We start from the raw sequence: 23,481 nt of genomic DNA on the forward strand, positions 1-23,481 counted from the left end.
GCTTGAGGTGTTGGCTGTCCTTTTTGCTCTATGTACCTAGAGCACGTTAAGTTCAAACTTGCGACTGACAACCAAGCGTTAAGTTGGGTGCTTGGGAAACCACGGAAAACTGATCGTCTGGCCCGTTGGGCCATAAGGATTTCCACCTTCCAATTTCACGTCCGTCGTATTCGAGGTTTCGGAAATTTTGTAGCTATTTCCCTCAGCCGTATGTTTTCGGATCAACCCACACTTGATGAGGAGCCGTGCCTCTCTGAATCCTCACCCTCATTACCTTTGGTTGGTGCTATTTTATCTGATACCCCTCTCTTGTATCATGACATAGGTAAATTCCAATTAGTAGACCCGGTCTTGGCACCTATCATACAAGATTCGAAAGATGGGAAAATTGTTGATCCCTACGTATTGAGGAACGGGGTTCTTTGTTGTCCCCCGTCATGATGTATAATTGTAGCGTATCGGATTTATTTTAGCCTTGTGGTGATCACAGTCAGACGACGAGTTTTGTATTTCTTTTCTTTGTTGTAATGATGCATGATTTCAAATGCACGAGTTTCTTTTTGGGTGCATAGTTTGAAGTTTCGTAGTAGAATGTTGGCAGGAAATCTTGTTTTGTATATCCAGTATTAAAATGAGGAATCGTTGCTGACCAGCGACTTATGGAATAGAAATGAAAGATCGAAGTAAGAGAATAAATATGCAATAAAATCCCTGATGGTAATAGTTATGAGATGGAAAATAGAGTCTTGAGGACTATGTAGTACATATGCCGTATTTGTGATTATGAGAATGACAGAATGAATTTATGCAGTTGTTGAGCCCGTGTGGAAAAGAACGTGGCTATGTTGATATAAAATTTTACGTTGAGAAAAGAAAATAATGAGATAAATATAATCAGGTCAAGAAATATTGGGATTAAGTCTACGACAGAGTACGTATGACAATTATAGGCGGAAGTGTTAAGTACGCAAACATTACCAGGGATGATGTAATGCTCGGAGATATTCCAAATATGGGGCCGAGTTGAAGCATGGAAACAGAGCGGGCTAGCAATGAATATTTGAAAGTTATTTTGTGATCATTGTGATGTGTATTTCCTATTCATTTTCCTTTGAGCTCGAGAATATCAGTTTTAGACTATATGTCTTGTGTTATGGGATTGCCACTAAAATACCTCTCAGCGTTTGGGAAGTTTGTTGTTGACAGCGAAGTTTTGCATTTTGTAAATTGCGTGTTTTTGTTACTTTTCAATGTGGGCGTTGATCAAGTTATTTTTGAGATTTGTTCAACTTTTTTATTATTTTTCATTTTGATGTTTTGATTTTACCGTGTTTTAAAGCGTAGACGCCGAAGGTACGTGGATATTGGTTGTATTTTGTGAATTAAGCGTAGGTGTGGTTAGGTTATTTTGTATTTTGATTTCTTCTTTTGTTTTGAGCACTATGTTCACAGTGCCGTGTATATTTTGTAAATTAGAATTTCAAGGGTTAGTTTAATAGGACCACCTGGTATTCACAGTCAAAATCAATTACAGCAAGTTCTTTACGCAGACATGAAGGCACCGTAAAGTTCGATGCCACTACAAAAGTTCATTTATGCGAATGAACCGACCTTTGGTAAGAGGTTATGTGAACAAAGCCACAAATTGATTCAAATAGATGGAATCTGCCTCCGTCAACTATAAATTAACAAAATTTGGTTATTCTTAGTAAAGTGAAGACAGCGGCAAGTAAGATAAATTGATGTAAGAAGGCGAGTTCATTTGGTTAATGTAAAGACTGAGGCATTTAGCCTAATAATTATTTTTGTTTTGAGTGTCCGGAACTATCACAGTAAGTTACTGTAAGGTGTATCATGGCAGAATAATTAATTGCTAATAGTTAATTTCATTTTAATGGAAGCACAGTTTTTGTGATTATTTTTCGTTCAGCCACCAGTTATTTTACGTGGCAAAGTTTATATAATTTAAAAGTGATATTTTTACGTAACGGAAAGTGTGTTCATGGGTTTTCTTTCTTTCTTTCTTTCTTTCTTTCTTTCTTTCTTTCTTTCTTTCTTTCTTTCTTTCTTTCTCACTTGTTTTTACATGATAATGGTGGTTAACAGTTGGGTAACTTGTAGATTGATAAGTCTGGAATTATGAATTTAAGATACCCATTAGTGATCTCAGATTATTTGATTAATTTATTAATTGATAAATTATATAATTCCATTAGTAACAATTTCAGTTTTGTTTGTAAATCTGTGACCTTTTCATTGAGTGGTGAGTCTTGGTAGACCACTGGTTTCTTCCATAGTAGCGTCTATCGACTTAGATGTTATTAGTTCATGGTGATGTTTATTATTTTAATTTGTGACCTACATCCAAGTTCATGTGAGGTAGATTGTATGGGAAGATTTTTGAGTTTTGTTACTTCCAGTTATTTTTCTTAAAATCCATTTTTATTCCACTTCGATTAAATTTTGTTTTTCTTCTCGTTAAAATTTTTGTTAATAAATTTACGTTCATTTAATTTCGATTCACTCTTGCGTAACGTTATTTGTAGTTAGCTGACTCACCGTTATTTTTATTTCCTCACCCCCATTTTGCTGTGGCCCGACAACCTCGAGGAAAGCTGAGGGACGTTTCCACACCCAAGGAGAGAGAGAGAGAGAGAGAGAGAGAGAGAGAGAGAGTCTACGTGAGCGGTAAGTATTTTTTTATGTTTTCATTTTTAGGAGCAGCCGGAGCAACAGTCAATCAAGAGGACCACCGCCACACATGCCTTGAAAAGGGTACAATACCTATATGTACCTCTACTGAGTTTCATGGAATAAATGCTCATGGGTATTTGTATAGAAAATTTAATTCCGAATGCGGTGTGTGTTCTCCATAGTTTTGATAAACGAACATTTTACCTATTATTTCGAAGTTTAGGGCCTCCGTGGCTCAGACGGTAGCGCGTCGGCCTCTCACCGCTGGACACCGTGGTTCAAATCCCAGTCACTCCATGTGGAGGCGGGGCAGGTTTTTCTCCGGGTACTCCGGTTTTCCCTGTCATCTTTCATTCCAGCAACACTCTCCATTCTCATTTCATAGCATCTATCAGTCATTAATAAATCACTGTGGGAGTGGCGACCCCATCGTACTAATAGCCTATATCTGCTTCATTCATTCCATCCCTGACCCGGTCAATGACTGGAGAACAGGTTGTAGGCTTTCATTTTCATTTCGAAGTTTTGTAACGGTTCAAATCCCGTTACAAGATGATATCTGTATTTTTATTATTGTATGATTTTATCTGTATTTTATTATTATTATTATTATTATTATTATTATTATTATGTTATCTGTGATATTGTACTATTATTGTAATTATCCGTTTTATTCAATTTTGCAATTGCCTGTTGCTTGCAAGATTGCACTTAGATGTATACATAAACGTATGTGTAGTATAACACTCAATACCTGTACAGTGAGAATTGTAGTATATATCAGAGATGGGATGTGACGTTGGTGCATTGTGCAATATTACTGGCGATTCTGCCAAGTCATCGCCACTCCATGGCTATGTCATCGTTTTTATTTAGAATATGCGCGCACGGACTCGTCGCCGCGGGGCTATTTCACCACTGGATGTAATATCTGTTGCGTAGGTGGGAGTATGTCATTGTTATTTCTGGAGATTACGTAGCTGTGTCAACTAGCGTCTATATAAGGTGGGTGCACATTGTAGCGTGAGTCATTACTTATACGGATGCAGTACAGTGAAGTAGTCTACTAGATCAAGAGGCCTTAAGTGGTCAGCCAACCAGTGTGAACGAGAGATGGTGAAGACTCAGTGAGCCATTATTGGTCTTTGAGAGAGTGAGACCAAATGGTTGGTCCGTCACTTAGTGGAAGACGCGGACGCAAGGCTTACCAAGGAGTCAGAGAGGGCAACCCTGGACCTACCAAGAGGTCATACCATATTGACTTACAAAGAAGTCAGATGATATGGAGAAGAAGCAGTCTCAAGGATGTATCACCACGTTAGGCGTGACACATCTACAGTAAACACCAGAGCAATGGATTACGTCGTAATTACACTCAAAGTGTTAAAGGTACAGTCAAGTGAATCAGTGAGGGAAATATTTCGTATAAATTGTTAAATGTCCGGTCAAGAAGAATTCAAATTCATGCCTAGTTTCTGTCAGTTGCAATGTCATAATATCATATTCTCATCTGTTTTATCGCAACAAGACTCACTATTTTTTGATATATTATTTAAAGAATATATATTGTTCTATCAAACGAATTCAGAGTTTCATTTCATTGACAGTAAAATATCTTAACCTCAAAATTAATGGGGAAACCGAACGCCAATCTCCTTTTCCCAGAACTTATATGGTATGTTGTCAAAAGTAAGCTTATTACCCCACACCCTGTTAGTTTTTAGTAATAAATATGTTCTCAATGTGTCGACGCAACGTGGGACTCGAAGAAATTCAGAATCTGTTCTGAATGACAGCATATCATAGGTTCATTTTGGGAAGAGTGTGCGCATTTAAGCCAACGGAATTATTACCGGTAAATTTCAGGACTATAATTTTGTGATATATATTTGTATTTTGGGGATATGTCAAGGGATTTGAAGAGGGAAATTAATTTGAGATCGCGTACTATCACTAGTGAACCAAAGATGGACAAGGAAGACAATAACAAGTCATCTGACGACGAGGTCATTGCTTCTGCGGACATCAAAGGTGAAATTCAGAATAGGGAACAGGTGAATATGATGGAAGATTCTGAGATAATTCAGGAAAGTGCAGAAATTGAGAAGCACACTGAAACTCAAAAGGAAATCGCGGGGGGGATGAGCCAGGATCTTTTTAATTTGCTGATGGCCAAAATGGACGAGTTCGAGGAAGAAATGAATAGGAGTTTCGAAAAGTGGAAGAAAGAGATTGATACTAGTAATGAAAATAATTATAATAAACAGATGGAAGAGGTGATTGGTAGCTGTAGCAAAATGGAAGAACAGATTGATACTAGTAGTGAAAATAATAAAGAGATGATAGAGATAAAAGAATTATTTAGTAGTAGTAGTAGTGAAAATAGTAATAAACGAATGGAAAAGATGAGTGAAAATAATAAGAAAGAGATGAAAGAATTAATTGATAGTAGTAATGAAAATTTTAATAAACTGTGTAACTCTCTATGTAGCAAAATGGATCAGTTTATTATCAGTAATAACGAAAATTGTAATGCGATCATTAGTAAAATAGATTCTAAGATATTAGAGATAAATAATCAAACATCTAAGTCAACATGTAAGTTAGAAAGTAAGGCAAATGAAGAGAGTGTTGAAATGGGAGATAAAATGATGTTGAATCGGAGCAATATTCATATTCAGATTGAGCATGTCAAAGGAGCATTTACAGAGAATATCGTAGAATTAAGTGATAAAAGTTCTAGTAATCGGGAAGAAATTCATGAGGTAGTCGAGAAGAGATTGGACAGGATTTGCAATGCAGTTAGGGAAGATACGGGGGAACAGATTAGTAGAATTGAACAAATTGAAAGCAAACTTGTGGAGGTCACTGAACTACGGAACGAACAGGAAATGCTATCACAGCAGGTGAGAGAGAGAGAGGAAGAATTGCAGGAAGACGTGAGAATAGTGGAAGAGAATTCTGAGAGAGCAGCGGAAGAAGAAGAAGAAGAAGAAGAAGAAGAAGAAGAAATTTTGAGTTGCCAGGAAGTAATACGGCAAGAAGGTACAGGTGAGATGGCGAGAGAAGTGGTAATAGCGAGTGGTTTGTTCAGTAGGGATCGTGATTTAACCAAGTTATCTGGAAAACAGTTCAGTACTACAGAATTTGTAAAAGTAGTTGAGAAAAGATTTACAAGTAAGTCGAGGAATAATATTAATGAATGGGAATATGTGTTGGAGATTCTGTCGAATGTTTTTATCGGTGAAAGTAAAATATGTTTTCGAGTGTACTGGGATAATATGTCTAATTTAGGAGAGATTAAAGAGTTCATTGACAGGCTTTGGGAAGAATGTGTGCAAGGGCGCGCGAGAGAGAGAGAGCGCATGATGTCTAGGGAAAGTAATATTGTAGAGAGAAGGGGGGAAATGTTAGCCGTGTATCAGAGGAGAGGGGGTGATCATGATCCGCAGAGGATTAATAGTTGTGTTGATGGTGATAGTGGTCGGAAGAGTAACCAGAGAGAATTGGAAGATGGGAGGCGTATGTATTTGAGTTGTGAGAGAGAGGATCAGAAGAGTAACGAGAGAGAATCGGAAGATGGAAGGCGTATGTATTTGAGTTATGAGAGAGAAGGTCAGAAGAGTAATCAGAGAGAATCGGAAGATGGGAGGCGTATGTATTTGTGTTATGAGAGAGAAGGTCAGAGGAGTAATCAGAGAGAATTGGAAGATGGGAGGCGTACGGATTTGAGTTATCAGAGGGACTATGATAGTCTTAATACGAATGTCCAAGTGTCGTTATCGAGCCAGAGTATTTCAGATTCACAGGGAATTGGGTAAATTAAGTGAACAGTCCGAAGGTAGAAGATGAACTGGTATTTAGTATAAGTAGTTATGTAGTGAAAGTAAATTTAAGAATAGTGTGATTGTGATCTAAGTAATGTTAAGTGAGATATTTAAGTAGTGACGTAGTCGTAGATAATGAAGTAATTAATAGTAGTAGTAAGGTAGACGTAAGAAGTGTTCTGTTAAGTGATGTAAGTACTTGTAATACCGAGAATATGATGTAAGTAGTGAGATAGTAACTCCAATGATGGAAATTGTGTTGTGAAGAAGGTACTATTTTATAACAGCCGTTGGGTAAGTCATAGTGAGTAAATAATATAGCGGTACCAGTCAATTGAAGATAATTGTAAGTTTCAACTATGTCTTGTTGTACCCGAACTTGTGTATTCAGTTGTTTTAGGAGCTGACTTGGTTGCAAATCATGGAAGTAGCATAGACTTTAAGTTAGGTAGTGTGTGTTTGTTCTATGAGGAAACTAGCAAAGAAGTACGTGTTAATTATGATGGTCTGAGGTAAGTGTGTTGGTGACGTGTGTTCTTTGAAATATATGAGAGGTAAGTGAAGTTGTTCCTAGTGAGAGGAAATGTTTTGTTGGGTGTGTTACGTGCCCGTACGACCAGTATCCGAGGGATAGTCGGTATGAGGCAGTGACGTGAGGTAATTTGGGTGAATTACAGGAGGAGTAATTGTATTCGATGTTAGGTAAGCATCGAGAGGTATTTAGCGGTAAGTGAGAAAGAACACGTATATGAACATAAATTTGTAGTAAATGACCAATGATCGTTTGTGGGAGGTAAGTACCCCATTCAACTTAAAAATGCTAGTGAAGTCTTAGAACAAATAAACATTATGCTGGATTACGGAATAATTGAACCATCTTGTAGCTATGGTATTGGACCTTAATTATTGTTGCCAAGTAGGATGTGATGTTTTGAGATATGTAAGTTTACAAGGGCAAAACTGATTCAGTTTGCGTGACAGAGTGCTACTCAGAGTTCCATTTCATCATCTGCAGAGGCGGGAAATATTTTGAAGTTATTATTTTGTATCAGGGGTATTTCACTATTGTGAACCGTATCGGGAAGTGTGCATATTCCTTAAAAGATCAGGAAGGGGATATTGTCGGTATTTGTAGTATTATATATGTAAAGGAGTATTTCACGTGAGATTTGTTGAAATAAGAGTAAGATGATTAAATTTTTGTAAGAAACTGGCAAAATAAAATTAACATACATGAATTAGCGTGTGAACCAAGTGTCGTATTGGTGCATTGGAAGAATAAGTGCTACATTGTCATGTTCTGTGTGACAAAACTGAGAACAGGACATTGGACAGTTATCTGCGATAACCATATGCGAGAAAAGTTCTCATATAAGTGATATTTCACAAAATATTTTGATATGTTAAAAAAAAAGGAGAAGAATGTTGTATATTGATTGAAAATTATTTGTGTGTGTTAAATCAAGTGCTATACTCTTGTGATTTGTATGAGAGAAAGAGAGAATGGGACACTGAACAGTTATCTACGATGGCAATGTGCGAGAAGAATTCTCACATTTGTGATATTTTATAAAATGTATGGATGTTGAAAAAGAAAATTATTGTTGTATACTCATTTAAAGTGTTTATATGTGTCAGTATTATATATATAATTTTGTTCATAAATCAATCGATTCTTTGTTCTTCGATTTATTTATGAGGGAGGCGAATTGTAACGGTTCAAATCCCGTTACAAGATGATATCTGTATTTTTATTATTGTATGATTTTATCTGTATTTTATTATTATTATTATTATTATTATTATTATTATTATTATGTTATCTGTGATATTGTACTATTATTGTAATTATCCGTTTTATTCAATTTTGCAATTGCCTGTTGCTTGCAAGATTGCACTTAGATGTATACATAAACGTATGTGTAGTATAACACTCAATACCTGTACAGTGAGAATTGTAGTATATATCAGAGATGGGATGTGACGTTGGTGCATTGTGCAATATTACTGGCGATTCTGCCAAGTCATCGCCACTCCATGGCTATGTCATCGTTTTTATTTAGAATATGCGCGCACGGACTCGTCGCCGCGGGGCTATTTCACCACTGGATGTAATATCTGTCGCGTAGGTGGGAGTATGTCATTGTTATTTCTGGAGATTACGTAGCTGTGTCAACTAGCGTCTATATAAGGTGGGTGCACATTGTAGCGTGAGTCATTACTTATACGGATGCAGTACAGTGAAGTAGTCTACTAGATCAAGAGGCCTTAAGTGGTCAGCCAACCAGTGTGAACGAGAGATGGTGAAGACTCAGTGAGCCATTATTGGTCTTTGAGAGAGTGAGACCAAATGGTTGGTCCGTCACTTAGTGGAAGACGCGGACGCAAGGCTTACCAAGGAGTCAGAGAGGGCAACCCTGGACCTACCAAGAGGTCATACCATATTGACTTACAAAGAAGTCAGATGATATGGAGAAGAAGCAGTCTCAAGGATGTATCACCACGTTAGGCGTGACACATCTACAGTAAACACCAGAGCAATGGATTACGTCGTAATTACACTCAAAGTGTTAAAGGTACAGTCAAGTGAATCAGTGAGGGAAATATTTCGTATAAATTGTTAAATGTCCGGTCAAGAAGAATTCAAATTCATGCCTAGTTTCTGTCAGTTGCAATGTCATAATATCATATTCTCATCTGTTTTATCGCAACAAGACTCATTATTTTTTTGATATATTATTTAAAGAATATATATTGTTCTATCAAACGAATTCAGAGTTTCATTTCATTGACAGTAAAATATCTTAACCTCAAAATTAATGGGGAAACCGAACGCCAATCTCCTTTTCCCAGAACTTATATGGTATGTTGTCAAAAGTAAGCTCATTACCCCACACCCTAGAGATGGTCAAGAGTCTCATTGTATTATTGCTGTACTGAGTGACAGCTGGCGCCCTTCAAATAACGTATGTGTAAGTAAGCAGGTAACAAGTAAGTGTGAGTACAGGGTTCGACGAGTGTGTATTTTATTTAATGAATGTTAATTTTCATAATTTCCATTATAAATGCAGATATTCAGATTTTACAAGTTAAATGCAGTTTTATATGTTTGTAAATTTAGTCAGCGACTTAGGAAGTTTTCAGTTTGTTGGATAAAACACGCGTTAAAACACAGAAATGCATTTTCCTGGAAAATTATTAGAGTTAGGAAGAAAATGCACAAACTGAAATTGAAATATAAGTACACTCCGTAGGCTCCGTTTCTTAATAACATATTTTCCTTTGAGTTGCTCCACGTCTTCTGTCGGTATATGGACCCCTATGGCAATGCATGTGCATTGATACGTAACAGAGTTTAATCGAAATTGGGTAATCGCTTCTACGGCGGAACGGAAAGTCATACGTACAGACGAAACCCAAACCAACCTTCACAGTTATACATATAGATTTGGTTTCCGAAAACTAGGCTTCATATTTTAAAAAATCTATAAATTATGTACTAAATTCATTTATTCCAAAGAGAACACATATAAAAGAATGTATTTGCCAAAAAACAGCTAAACTATCCAAGAAGAATGCTTTTCAATAAAGCTCTCTTCGTACTATATATAAAAAAGGATGTGTGTGTGTGTGTGTGTGTGTGTGTGTAAATGACTATCTCCTCCTAAACCACTGGAGCAATTTCAACCAAACTTGGTACACTTATGACTTACTATCTGGAGACAAGCACTGTGGGGGTAAGCCACCTGTAGCTCCCTTACGGGTGGGGAGTCAGTGAGGCAAGGTATAAAAATAATCGAAAAATGTTTCGAATCCACAGTTTTCGGGGTCGCTGAGATGAATAGTGAAACTCCCGATCTTTAAAAGTAAAGTTCATCTCCTTTTTGGGTGGTGGACGAGGGGGGAGTGATATAGAAAATTAAACGAAACTAGTGTAGAATACATAGTTTTCGGGGTCGCCGAGGTGAATTGTACACTTCGGATTTTTAGTATCAGGAGACAAACCACGTGGGGGCAATACACCCCAGGAACCCTTAGGGGCAGGGGGCGAGGGGCTTACATATAAAAATAATCAAAAATGGTGTTTAATCCATACTTTTTGGGGTCCCTGAGACGAATAGTGACGGTCGGGAAATTTTAAGTCCAAGTTCAGCCCCCTTCGTGGTGGGGGGCGTGTCGTGTACCGACCTCCCCAGGACCTCGAACCGGCGGACTGCCAGGTGGACGGCAGCCGGGGTTCACAGCCGACACTCGAACTCAAGGTGTCCAAGGAAATAAATTAGTATTGGGATGATAGTCATCGACATGAGACACCTTGTAGTGATGGAATAATAATTATAGTTAGATATAATATTTTAGAAGGCAAAAGTAACTTCCAAGAAGCTACATGCATTGGAGAGCAGTTTGTGAAACGCGCTCGCTTACAAAAGTTGTTGACCAAGAGCGGAGACTTGTTGATCACAACAGGATATTTACTATGTATCAACAAACAAAGTTAGTATACTAGCTAGGCGGTTCACCGACGTTTCGACAAAGGAACAAAGCAGAGTACAAGGCCAGTCAGGGCCAGTACAGATGCACTTTAGGAAAACAAGGAAAGATGAGGACAAAGTAAGACAGAAGACAGTAGTGCCTAGGTGGCAGCACTTACTGTGACAACTATTGAGAATAGTTATTTGAGGGCGCCACGGACTGGATGAACAGTTTGGTAATGCCCGTAAGACCCAACCACTTGGTAGTGGGTGGGGAGCGAACTTCGAGTTTAGGAGAGGAGATATAATCCCTGGCCAAGATGGCGCGGGGCCTTCTCCCAGCGAGTAGTTCGTACTTGTCAGAACGAGATTCTTTTCGAGCATAGCCCAAGTGCCGCAGAGCAAGATTCAGAGATACGCGTAGTAGAAAAGTAGGCGCGTGGAACAAGCTCGCTCTCTTTTTAGATCATCACATTCAGACTTGTAAATATACTGTACATAGTAGTTTTAGTTGTCCTCAGTAATAAAGGACAGGGAAATAACTTCATCTTTTATTTCGGGAGTTGCGGGACGAGTCATACCTACAAATTACCTCCCTACATTCCGCTCGGCAGGTCAGGTCATACTTCAACATCCAACTGCCTGGTGACCAACCTACTAGATCGTCTCACTGGACAGGTAGGTCAAGGCAGGCACGTATAAACATTTGGTGTCAGGTAGTGCAGGGTCCCGAGTTCGATCCTCGAACAGTGTCAACTCACCTAAATAACGTGAGAGAACCGCGACTTCGTAGAAGATTTCCGTGTGAGAAAATCGCGACTTCGCAGAAGATTGTCCGAACCGCGCTACCGCATAGTTTCGTTCGTGTGCCGCGCATCGCAGAAGAGGAGCATCACTACCGCAGCCTACTAAGGCAGACCAGCAGAGAGGTAGCAGTCCAGTAGCAGACAACGCCATCCGGTGGAGACGCAGCACTACAGCCGAATACTCATCCAGCCCAGCAGTGAAGCAGCACTGAAGAATTAATGTAAGCTGAATATTTATTTCAAATGGCACGACAGGAAAGTTCAGTACCAGCAGACCAAGGCACTGAGCTGCTTGACGAGGCGGAATCAGTAAGTATGAGTGGGCCTTTTGTGACAGTAGTAGAAGGACATCGCCTCATTGGACGAGAATTTGATGGTAGTCAACCAGATAGATTGCATGAATTTATAGCAAACGTAGATGCTGCTGTTCGTATGATTAAGGATGAAGATCAAGAGTTGTTTTTCAAGTATATTTTAACAAAGTTTACGGGCAGAGCCCGAGATAAGTTGTTGTATAGACGTGATATACATAATTTGGAGAAAGCCAAGCGGGCATTGATAGAATATTATGGCCAGCAAGGCACGTTAGATTTGTACATTTGTCAAATGTTCTGAACAGCGCAGGACCCGCGAGAGACGGTCGCACTTTGGGCGCACAAGATACAAACATTGTCAGCTTCTTTTAGAGAGGCAATACTTGAGGACGAATTAGAGGGAAGACCGCGATGCACAGTTTAAGATAACGAGAAAAATATGTGTTGCTAGTTTCATACAAGGGTTAGCAAACCCTCGAATACAAGCTAGGGTACAGTCAGAAAAGGCATTACATTCGAAAAGGCAGTTGCACTTGCCCAACAGGAAGAAACCGTAATAATGTCAAAGAAGGCACGAGAGGGCCTACAACACAAACATAGTTCAGGGTTTAGCAAGCGCAACCCACAACAGGAACGTATTACAGCACCAAAGTGGCATACTAAGCCAACGCGTGCTAGTGTTAGGGTGGTCTGTTACAATTGTAACAAGGAAGGCCACATAGCAAGGAACTGTAAGAACACAGGAACGCAGGGGGCTCACACCACACAGACCGCTAGTTCCAATACAGCTACAGGGGGCACATCCAGTAAATTAAAATGTCGCAATTGTGGGAAGACAGGGCACATTGAACGTGAATGTAGAAAGAAACAGAGGGATAAGGAAACAGAGGTACGAGAAATAGTGCGCATAGTACGTACACAACCAAACCCAGTGACAAAGGAAAACAGAACTTGTTATCGTTGCGGCCGGAAAGGGCATATGCAGGTGAATTGCCGACAAGGTGCACACACTCAAGGTGCACGCACACAAGGTGCACACACTCCGGTGATGCGAACGGATAGCCGTAGGTGCTATTCGTGTGGCCAACAGGGCCACATTCAGAGAAACTGTTGAAAAGCCCAAGGCAAGTCCACGGGCAACAGGGCCATGAAAGGCCAAACTCAGGGTGATCGCATAGGGGGCAAGGCCGTAAGATACCGAGCCCAATGCGAACATTGTGATAGGTGGTCACATCGAACCCAAGACTGTTGGTTCAAAAAGAAGGGCGGCAGTACGCACGCCATGAAAACCTCCGTTGCTCAGGCGGCAAACTAGAACGGGCCCGTAGCAAGGGGACAGTTACGGAGGCCCGCAGACCAGAAGGTCCCAAGAATTCTGATGTAGAAGGCACAGTGCTGATTCAGGTCGCAAACCAAGGAAGACCGTTGAGATTTTTAATAGATACTGGGTCCCATGTCAGCCTAGTAAAGAGGCAATCGGTACCCAAGGAATGCCTGATTGACGGGAGCAAATCGATTGAATTAGCGGGTGTAAGTAAGGGAATAATTTACACTCAAGGTACTGTACGTTTTGCCATAGGAAAAAAAGTCACACATTTCATGTGGTAGGGAGTGATTTCCAATTAACACAGGATGGTATAGTTGGGCGGGTCATCCTGACAGATAGCGTGATTAACTATAAGGAAGGTCATGTCACCATAAGAGGGCTACAATACCCTATGGGGGCGCGAGAGACGAAGGTGATCCGTCTCGAACCAAGGACCCAGGAGGTTGTTGTTATAGAAGTAGATCGAAATCTACCCTTAGGAATTATTGAGAAGGAAGAGGTGATACCAGGAGTGTACCTCGCAGGTGCCTAACCAAATCAGAGCACCACGAAGCAGTGGTTAGCATGATGAATACCACTGAAAAGGCAGTGACTTTACACAGTCCACGAGTGCACATACAGGAGGTAGATAAGACCTGCCTAGCACAAGTGCGAAAGGTAGAGCAGAACAGTAGAGTGGCGAACGGAGAACCGGCCACCCAGAAGCCCCGATCACAGCGGGTGATAGACTGCGAGTTGATCACCTCACACAGGTAGATAGAGAAGGGATATACGCCATCTGCGCTGATTACAATGATATCTTCCATCTTGAGGGAGACAAATTATCTCATACTAATGTACTACAGCATGAGATCCCTACACCCCAAGATCAACCTCCAATTAATGTACGACCATATAGACTTCCCGAAGCGCAAAATGGGGAAATACAAGCTCAGATAGATAAGATGCTGAATGATGAAATTATCACACCTAGCACATCAAGCTGGAACGCCCCATTACTTTTAATCCCCAAGAAATTAGACGCCTCAGGTAAACAAAAATGGCGGGTCGTGATCGATTTTAGAAAATTGAACGAGATAACGATAGGAACCAGTTATCCCCTGCCATTAATTTCAGGACTGTTAGACGCCCTTGGCAAGGCGAGATATTTTTCAACCTTAGATCTCGCGAGTGGCTATCACCAGGTGTTACTGAAGCCTGAAGATAAGCCAAAGACGGCATTCTCTGCGCTAGGGCGCAAGTACGAATTCAGGAAGATACCCATGGGTTTGAAGGACGCTCCAGCCACGTTTACGAGGCTGATGAACAATGTGCTCACAGGGTTAACAGGTATAAAATGTCTGTGTTACCTGGATGACGTCAATTTGTACGGGAGTTCAATCCAGGAGCACAACGCGAAGCTAAGGGACGTATTTCAAAGGCTGAGAGAGAACACGTTGAAACTCCAGCCAGATAAGTGTGAATTCCTAAGAACCGAGGTAGCGTACCTAGGACATGTAATCACTGACGAAGGTGTCTTACCAGACCCGCGTAAAGTACAGGCCGTTAAGGAATTTCCGAGGCCGACCACTAGCCGCCAGATCAAACAGTTCTGCGGACTGAGTGGGTACTATAGGAAGTTAATACCTAATTACAGCAAAATCGCGAAACCGCTGTATCAATTAGTGAAGAAGGACGTTCGGTTTGTAGGGGGAGACGATCAGGAACAAGCGTTCCAGACACTGAAGCAAAAGCTAATTGAGGAACCTATATTGCAGTATCCGGACTTTGGAAAACCATTCGTTGTTACCACTGATGCGAGCAACGAAGCGGTTGGGGCAGTATTGTCACAAGGACCTATCGGAAAAGACCTTCCAATTGCCTATGCAAGTAGAACGCTTAATAAAGCAGAAATGAATTATAGCGTAACTGAGAAAGAATTGTTGGCAATAGTGTGGGCAGTAAAGTATCTCAGACCATATTTGTTTGGTAGAAAATTTACTGTTGTGACCGACCATAAGCCGTTGAAGTGTTTCTTCAACGTGCAAGATCCGTCTTCACGCCTGCTTAAGTTCAGGCTGAAGCTGGCGGAATACGACTTCGACGTCGTATATAAGCAGGGCAAACAGAACTGCAATGCAGTTGCCCTGAGTAGGAATCCCACTGAACCCAACTGCCAAGCGCGAGTGGTTAACTCGGCTCAGCACAGGTCTCATTCAGAGACAACAGTAGAAACTCAGGCCTCAGACGAGAATAGAGAGGAGATACTGTCTTCAAAACCCAAGGACGCTACGGCAGAGGGAATTGAAGCGGACGGTAGCGAGGTTTCCGAGGACGCTAACGCAGAGGAGATTTCGCCCGAAGGTAGCATATCTGAGGAAGAGAACGAATTAGGCAAAGCTGAAAAGCTAGCCATTTTAAAAGAATGCCATGATTCTTTGGTGGGAGGCCATCAAGGAATAGCGCGCACGTACGCCAGGGTACGTGAACGAATTCAGTGGAAGGGCATGAAAGGGGACATTGAGCGCTATGTACGCACATGTCCCTCCTGCCAAAAGAATAAAGGGACCAGACCAGACGTCAGGGCTCCCATGAGAATTACGGATACCGTGAACACAGTCTTTGAGAAAATATCCCTAGACGTAGTTGGACCTCTTCCGTTGGCAGAGGTTGGAAACAGGTACATTCTGACATGCCAAGACCAGCTGTCAAAGTACCTAGTAGCGAGTGCCATGCCTAATCAGGAGGCAGAAACTGTGGCACGGACGCTAATCAATAACGTGATAAGTATCTACGGGATACCAGAACAGATTCTCACTGACCAGGGCAGTAATTTCATGAGTGATGTGTTTAAAGCACTGTGTAAAACGCTGCGCATTCGAAAAACGCATACCACGGCCTTTAGGGCACAGTCGAACGGTAGCATAGAAAGATCCCATAAGGTGCTCACGGAGTACCTAAAGCATTATGTTTGCTCAGGAGAGCAAAATGACTAGGATATGTATTTGCCTACAGCTAGTTTTGTGTATAACACCACGAAGAGCACAAGTACAGAGTTCACACCCTACGAATTAATTTTTGGAAGGAAGGCAAATATTCCAGGTGTGCTGCAAAAGCCGCCTGAGAAGAATTACAACGAACACCAGAACGTGGTGGAGGAACTGACGGCACAGCTTAGGCGAAATCACGAGGCCGCCAGAAAGACCTTAATAAAGCGAAAAGAATTAGAGAAAGAACACTACGACAAAAAGCAAAATGAGGTCACCTTTCAGGTAGGTGATAAGTTTCTCTTGCGCAATGACGCATTGCGAAGAGGAAAATCCAGAAACATAAACCCACCATTCGAAGGTCCTTACGAAATAGTAGATGTTTCAGGGGTGAACTGCACCCTACAGATGAACAAAAAAGGAAAAAGGGTAAAGGTACATAAGAACCGTTTGAAATTGTATTTGTAGATAAGTGAAGTGAGAACTGGGAAGCGAATGTATTCACAGATAGAAGGGTAACACATATCCTGTCTTTACCTTGCAGGTAGACAGCAGATATGGCGTGAATGCTAGGATTGTTGTCCATCGTAGTAGCAGTGATAGTCGTGACGTCACACCGCTACAGAATAGCCGGAGAAGTACTGGATGTCAAGGTGACACCATATGAGCGTACTCCAGGGGCATACTTCGACAATCAGGGTGAGATACAGTTATACCACACGGAATGGACACTAGTTACCTATGTAAACCTGAATAAATTAAGTGATATATTTTCAAATGTCAAGAGACACATACACTGGACTCAATATGTACACAGTTAGAAAGAAGTACTAATCTAACAAGTCAACAGGATGTTAGAATGCTAAGTGCACAATTAGAGAGAATTAAGGAATCGAAGGAATTAATTACGAGGATTACTAAACCAATAGGGGAAACGGATAACACTAGGCGAAAACGAGGCCTAATTAATACAGTAGGTTCCATCGCAAAGGCATTATTTGGAACATTAAGTCAAGATGATGCCGATAAATATGAGTCAAAAATTAGTGAGTTAGAGCAGGAACAGCTTTCAATTATGAAAATTGCAGAAGACCAGATGATAGTAGTAAAATCAACATTGCAATCTATGAACAGCACCATTTACGATGTCACAGCCAAAGAGCAGAGATTAACTCAAAACATTGCAGGAATTAGATCTTATCTTGCCAATAGCACGCTTCAGATTACAGAAGCACTTAAGCAAGTAGAATGAGAAAACTCAGTGAATAGGCATTTAATTGAGTTTGAAGGCCTTCTCATGCAACTGTATGTGCTTTACAGTGTTGTATTATCAGGTATAATGAATGCTCAGGTAGGAGTCATTCAGGTGCAAATAATTTCACCAGATGATATTATTAAAAGTTATAAGAAAGCTCAGGGAGATTTCCCTAAAGGATTGTCCTTGCTATTTTATTTAAAATCAGCTTACGGCTACTTAATTTACAAAGTAGCCACAGTGGAAGTGTTCGCTAACAAAAATTATCTAGTGTACGTCATCAAGACACCCCTTACAGATAGGGTAACATATACAATGTATCACATGATTCCATTCCCCACGTATATGAAGAGTAATCCACACCATTTTGTTTATCTTCAAGAGACCAAGGACTATATCCTTATGGACAAAGAGAAACAAACTTATGTTCAGTTAGATAAAGATTAGGTAAATCAATGTAAGGTAGTAACACCCAGTTGGAAGCTATGTCATGTTAAATTCCCTATTAATACAGTGTACACTCAAAAGAGTTGCGCGATACAGTTAATTATTGGAGTTAGTCAAATTCCAGATAATTGTGATAAAAGAGTTCTTCCCGTTCAACAGCTCATGTGGATACTTATCAGAGCTAACAGCTATATATACGTATCCCCAGAAGAAGTTAAGGTAACATGTATGTGTAAGGATACCACCAGTGATATCAGGTTAACAGGCACTGGTATTCTTGTTTTAAGTGCAGGTTGCACAGTATATGGGACACATAGTAAAATACAAGGTGTAGGTGAAGTGAACACTACACAAAGTAAAAACTTTGTACCAGAAGTCACACTTGATTATGACTGTTGTGAACAGATAGGTAGTGAAATCAATTTAGAACAGATACCCGAAATGAATAAGTTGTCATTAAATAATTTGCTAAATCACATTAACGATTTACAATGGGCTACCCATAAGACACAAGAAGTGGAAGATATGGTGAGACAAAAAGAAGAAGAACTGCAAAGACAAATGGTCTATCAGCATATTAATGTGTACAAATATATTGTGTGGATAGTTGTTGGTATCATAAGTTTAATTGAATTTGTTACTGTTGTAATTGTTGTTGTCCGAAACTAGGGTTTCCAACAAAAAGATGGTTTGAAGACGCACGGGCTCACTGCCCTAATATATGTATAAAACAAACGGTAATTACGAAGGGTGATAAGGTTAAGAATTCAGATGAGGATTTAACTATATTCCAACGTCCCAGGCGGATCCGGGGACGCTCGGAGATGTCTGAGGAGATCATGGAATTACACTCCAGGCCTACTGGGGGACGCCCTAGTACGCCTGTGAGATCTATAGACGTAGAAATGGATACAAGTGATAATCAGAGTAGAGAACAACCATTCCCTTCACCACAGGGTTGCCGATACGGATCGGCAACATCAGAGTGTAGATAGTGTAGGACAGAAATGGACGCAACGTATGGTTGCATCCATTTCTTCCCTAAGGGGGAGATGTCGTGTACCGACCTCCCCAGGGCCTCGAACCGGCGGACTGCCAGGTTGACGGCAGCCGGGGTTCACAGCAGGAAATAAATTAGTATTGGAATGATAGTCATCGACATGAGACACCTTGTAGTGATGGAATAATAATTATAATTAGATATAATATTTTAGAAGGCAAAAGTAACTTTCAAGAAGCTACATGCATTGGAGATCAGTTTGTGAAACTCGCTCGCTTACAAAAGTTGTTGACCAAGAGCGGAGACTTGTTGATCACAACAGGATATTTACTATGTATCAACAAACAAAGTTAGTATACGAGCTAGGCGGTTCACCGACGTTTCGACAAAGGAACAAAGCAGAGTACAACGTCAGTCAGGGCCAGTACAGATGCACTTTAGGAAAATAAGGAAAGATGAGGACAAAGTAAGACAGAAGACAGTTGTGCCTAGGTGGCAGCACTTACTGTGACAACTATTGAGAATAGTTATTTGAGGGCGCCACGGACTGGATGAACAGTTTGGTAATGCCCGTAAGACCCAACCACTTGGTAGTGGGTGGGGAGCGAACTTTGAGTTTAGAGAGGAGATATAACCCCTGGCCAAGATGGCGCGGGGCCTTCTCCCAGCGAGTAGTTCGTACTTGTCAGAACGAGATTCTTTTCGAGCATAGCCCAAGTGCCGCAGAGCATGATTCAGAGATACGCGTAGTAGAAAAGTAGGCGCGTGGAACAAGTTCGCTCTCTTTTTAGATCATCACATTCAGACTTGTAAATATACTGTACATAGTAGTTTTAGTTGTCCTCAGTAATAAAGGACAGGGAAATAACTTCATCTTTTATTTCGGGAGTTGCGGGACGAGTCATACCTACAAATTACCTCCCTACATTCCGCCCGGCAGGTCAGGTAATACTTCAACATCCAACTGCCTGGTGACCAACCTACGAGATCGTCTCACTGGACAGGTAGGTCACGACAGGCGATGGAAGAGTGATATCTAAAAATAATCGAAAATTATGTCCAATCCATAGTTGTCGGGGCCGCTGAGATGAACAGTGAGACTTCGGGTATGTTATAAGTGCAAGTTCATCCCTCTTTGTGGTGGGGGCGAGGGGGAATGATATATAAAATTAAACGAATATAGAGTCGAATGGTCGCCGAGGTGAATTGTACACTTCGGATTTTTAGTATCAGGAGACAAACCACGTGGGAGTAGGACACCCCAGGAACGCTGAGGGTAGGGGGCGAGGGGGTGAGATATAAATATCATCGAAAGTAGTGTCGAATCCATACTTTTCGGGCTCGCTGAAATGAATAGTGAGACTCCGGATAATTTAAAAGTCCAAGGTCATCCCGCTTTGTGGTGGGGGGAGGAGGGATTGAGATGTAAAAATATTCGAAAATAGTGTCGAATCCGTAGTTTTCGTGGTCGCCGAGGTGAATTGTACACTTCGAATTTTTGGTATCAGGTGACAAACCACGTGGAGGTATGACACCCCAGGAACCCTTAGGGGCGGGGGGTTGGGTCTAGGATCTGAGATATATAAATCATCGAAAGTAGTGTCGAGTCCATATTTTTAGGGGTCGCTGAGATGAATAGTGACATTCCGGAATTTTTTGAAGTTCAACTTCCTTCGTGGTGGGGGGCAATGTGAGAGTGATATATAAAAATATTCGAAAATGGTGTTGAATCTATAGTTGTCGGGGTCGCTCAGATGAACAGTGAGACTCCGGATATTTTATAAGCCCAAGTTTATCGCCCTTTGTGGTGGTGGTGGGGGGGGCGAGGGGGCTTGAGATATAACAATAATCGAAAATAGTATCGAATCCGTAGTTTACGGGGTCGCTTATATGAATAGTAATACCCCGAATTTTTAAAACTCAAAGTTTGGCCCACTTTAGGTTGGGGGTGAGGGGGTAGTGAGATATAATGTTAATCGAATATAAAGCTGAATCCACAGTTTTCCGGGTCGCTGAGATTAATAGTAACATTCCGGATTTTAAAATCCAACTTCAGCCCCATTTGGCAAAGGCGGTGAGAAAGGGTGAAAAATAAATTGTCAAAAATAACCGAGATAATGGACGTGTGTATGTTCCAGTGTGACTTTCAAGTATGACTTACTACCTGGGAAACGTACTGTGGGAGTAAGACGTCCCTAGAACCACTAGGGAAGCGGGTGAAATATAATCCATATTAATAAATAGAAGTCAGTTGTACTATATTGTGACCTTTCACGTACATCTCAATTCACGGTTCTTAATGTTGGGTTACGCCTCGGCAGGAATCACGCAGTGATCCATGAGTATCCACTCTAGGGACGTGCAAGTTCGACGAGTTGGGTCACAGATCTTCCGGTGGACTGATATTGGTACTGTTAACGTGAAGAAATGACTATCGCTTACTATCCTAAGTATCCACAGTTGGATGTCAAAAATATTTAAAATATTGGTACAGTTGATGTGAAGAAATGATTGTCACTTACTATCCTAAATTAGGTAATTATCCTAGCATTCCTTATGCTACGACAAATGAGAACGCTGAAAATATTTCTTTTATGGAAGGATTTTCCGTTTAATGATTACGAAAATAAACTTTAAATGACAGTTACATAGTAAATAAATTGAAAGCAACACAAACGGACATAGGAAAAAGTGAACATTACGTTAATTAGGGAAAATAAAATACCTAACTTTCGTCTCTTGTTAACGTACATCGGTAATATCATCAATTAAGATCGAAAATAAAAGAGACAAGTGTCTCAGTGCTGAAGGCTTAAAGTGGATACAAATTTTATCGTCCATCACACATCCTAAAAGAGATGACTGGAAATTGCTAAATCATCCGTATCGCAGAACTATCCCTACTCAAGTACGTCTCAACATTCCGTTATTCCTTATTCAAATCATTGCATTGACTGTTGAGAAAAATCTACTTGACAACTTGAAAACACCGGTAAGTTATGTTCATAATCATCGCACATGCAAGAAAATGTTCGAATGACATGGATTACACCATAATACGTCATTCATCAACATGGTACAAGTGAGAAGTAAGCTCGATCCCTCCTGGACATTCACCAACATCTGCACCTAGACAATGGACATCAAAGAAATATTACAACATCTACAATGATTTTTTTTAACTACGTTGATTCTGCCTCCCTGGAGTCCTCTGCGAAGTTCAGCCTGGAAAACTACTTCAGCTCTAGACACCAATTCAAATGATGTACAGAAATATACGACTAGCAGAAAGAATTGGCTTACCGTCGAAGATCATATCCTTTTAACGTGATCCGATATCATACAACATTATTTACTTCGTTAAGATCCTAAATGTTTCCATTAATACTGTGCGCTCTTGTCTACCTTGTATTTAATTGAAACAAAATTTGACGACCTTGCTATCAGTGTTCTCGAAACGAAATCCTAAGAATATCCTTCCAAACACGGCTTCATGCCCAAAGAAATACCATTCATCATGACAATATTAAAATTCACACGCATGACCGACTCAATTCCTATCATAATAACTTTCATCAGCATCTTCATATCGCATCATCCTAAGAATACGCAATCTCAATGACACATCTATAACAGTTCACATACATTAACCATTTACATGTTTCAAAGAACCTATTATATTGAACACTTCATCACATCACTCAAACGTCATGCACAGCGAATTCACATTACTTTTAAACAATCTATTCAGGCATTTCACGTTGAAGACTACTAATCTTATCGCCGTATTAGCACAATATTACCGCGATAACATCGTGACTGCATTCCCGAACACTGTCTTGTACAAGTACATGATCTCTGATGACTTTAAAAATTGCGCCCATCACGATTATTAAGTTCTTCCGAAGTATTTCGAGCCACAAATTAAATTAACAACCTTCACAATGATACTGTTACGACACAAGCACCATTGATGCCTAAATCATCCCGTGTAACCTTGCCAGAGATCGTTAAGAATTCACACGACCTATCGTACATTATATCACGACATAGACTGAACTACCACACCAGACACAACGATCTTGTTTGACGCAAAGCAATGATTAATAAAAGAAAACGGTCGCCTTCAAGTTGTAAAATTACATGTCATAAATCGACATAAAGTAATATGCTACTCTGCATTTAAAAGAAAGCAACTACATTGCAAAATAGAGAGACAGTATTTAGGTACTCATCCTTGGTCGAGTCCCATGACGATGACATCTCTCGTCTTCCAGTTCTTAACTTTAGCCATTGGAATCCATCATATTTTTCATCAGATCCTTTGAGGTCCCTCTATTGCTTAATTGCTCATGTTGGAATTTGCTGACATT

This window comes from Anabrus simplex, chromosome 1 (assembly GCF_040414725.1).
Source record: "Anabrus simplex isolate iqAnaSimp1 chromosome 1, ASM4041472v1, whole genome shotgun sequence".
Classification (NCBI taxonomy): Eukaryota; Metazoa; Arthropoda; class Insecta; order Orthoptera; family Tettigoniidae; genus Anabrus; species Anabrus simplex.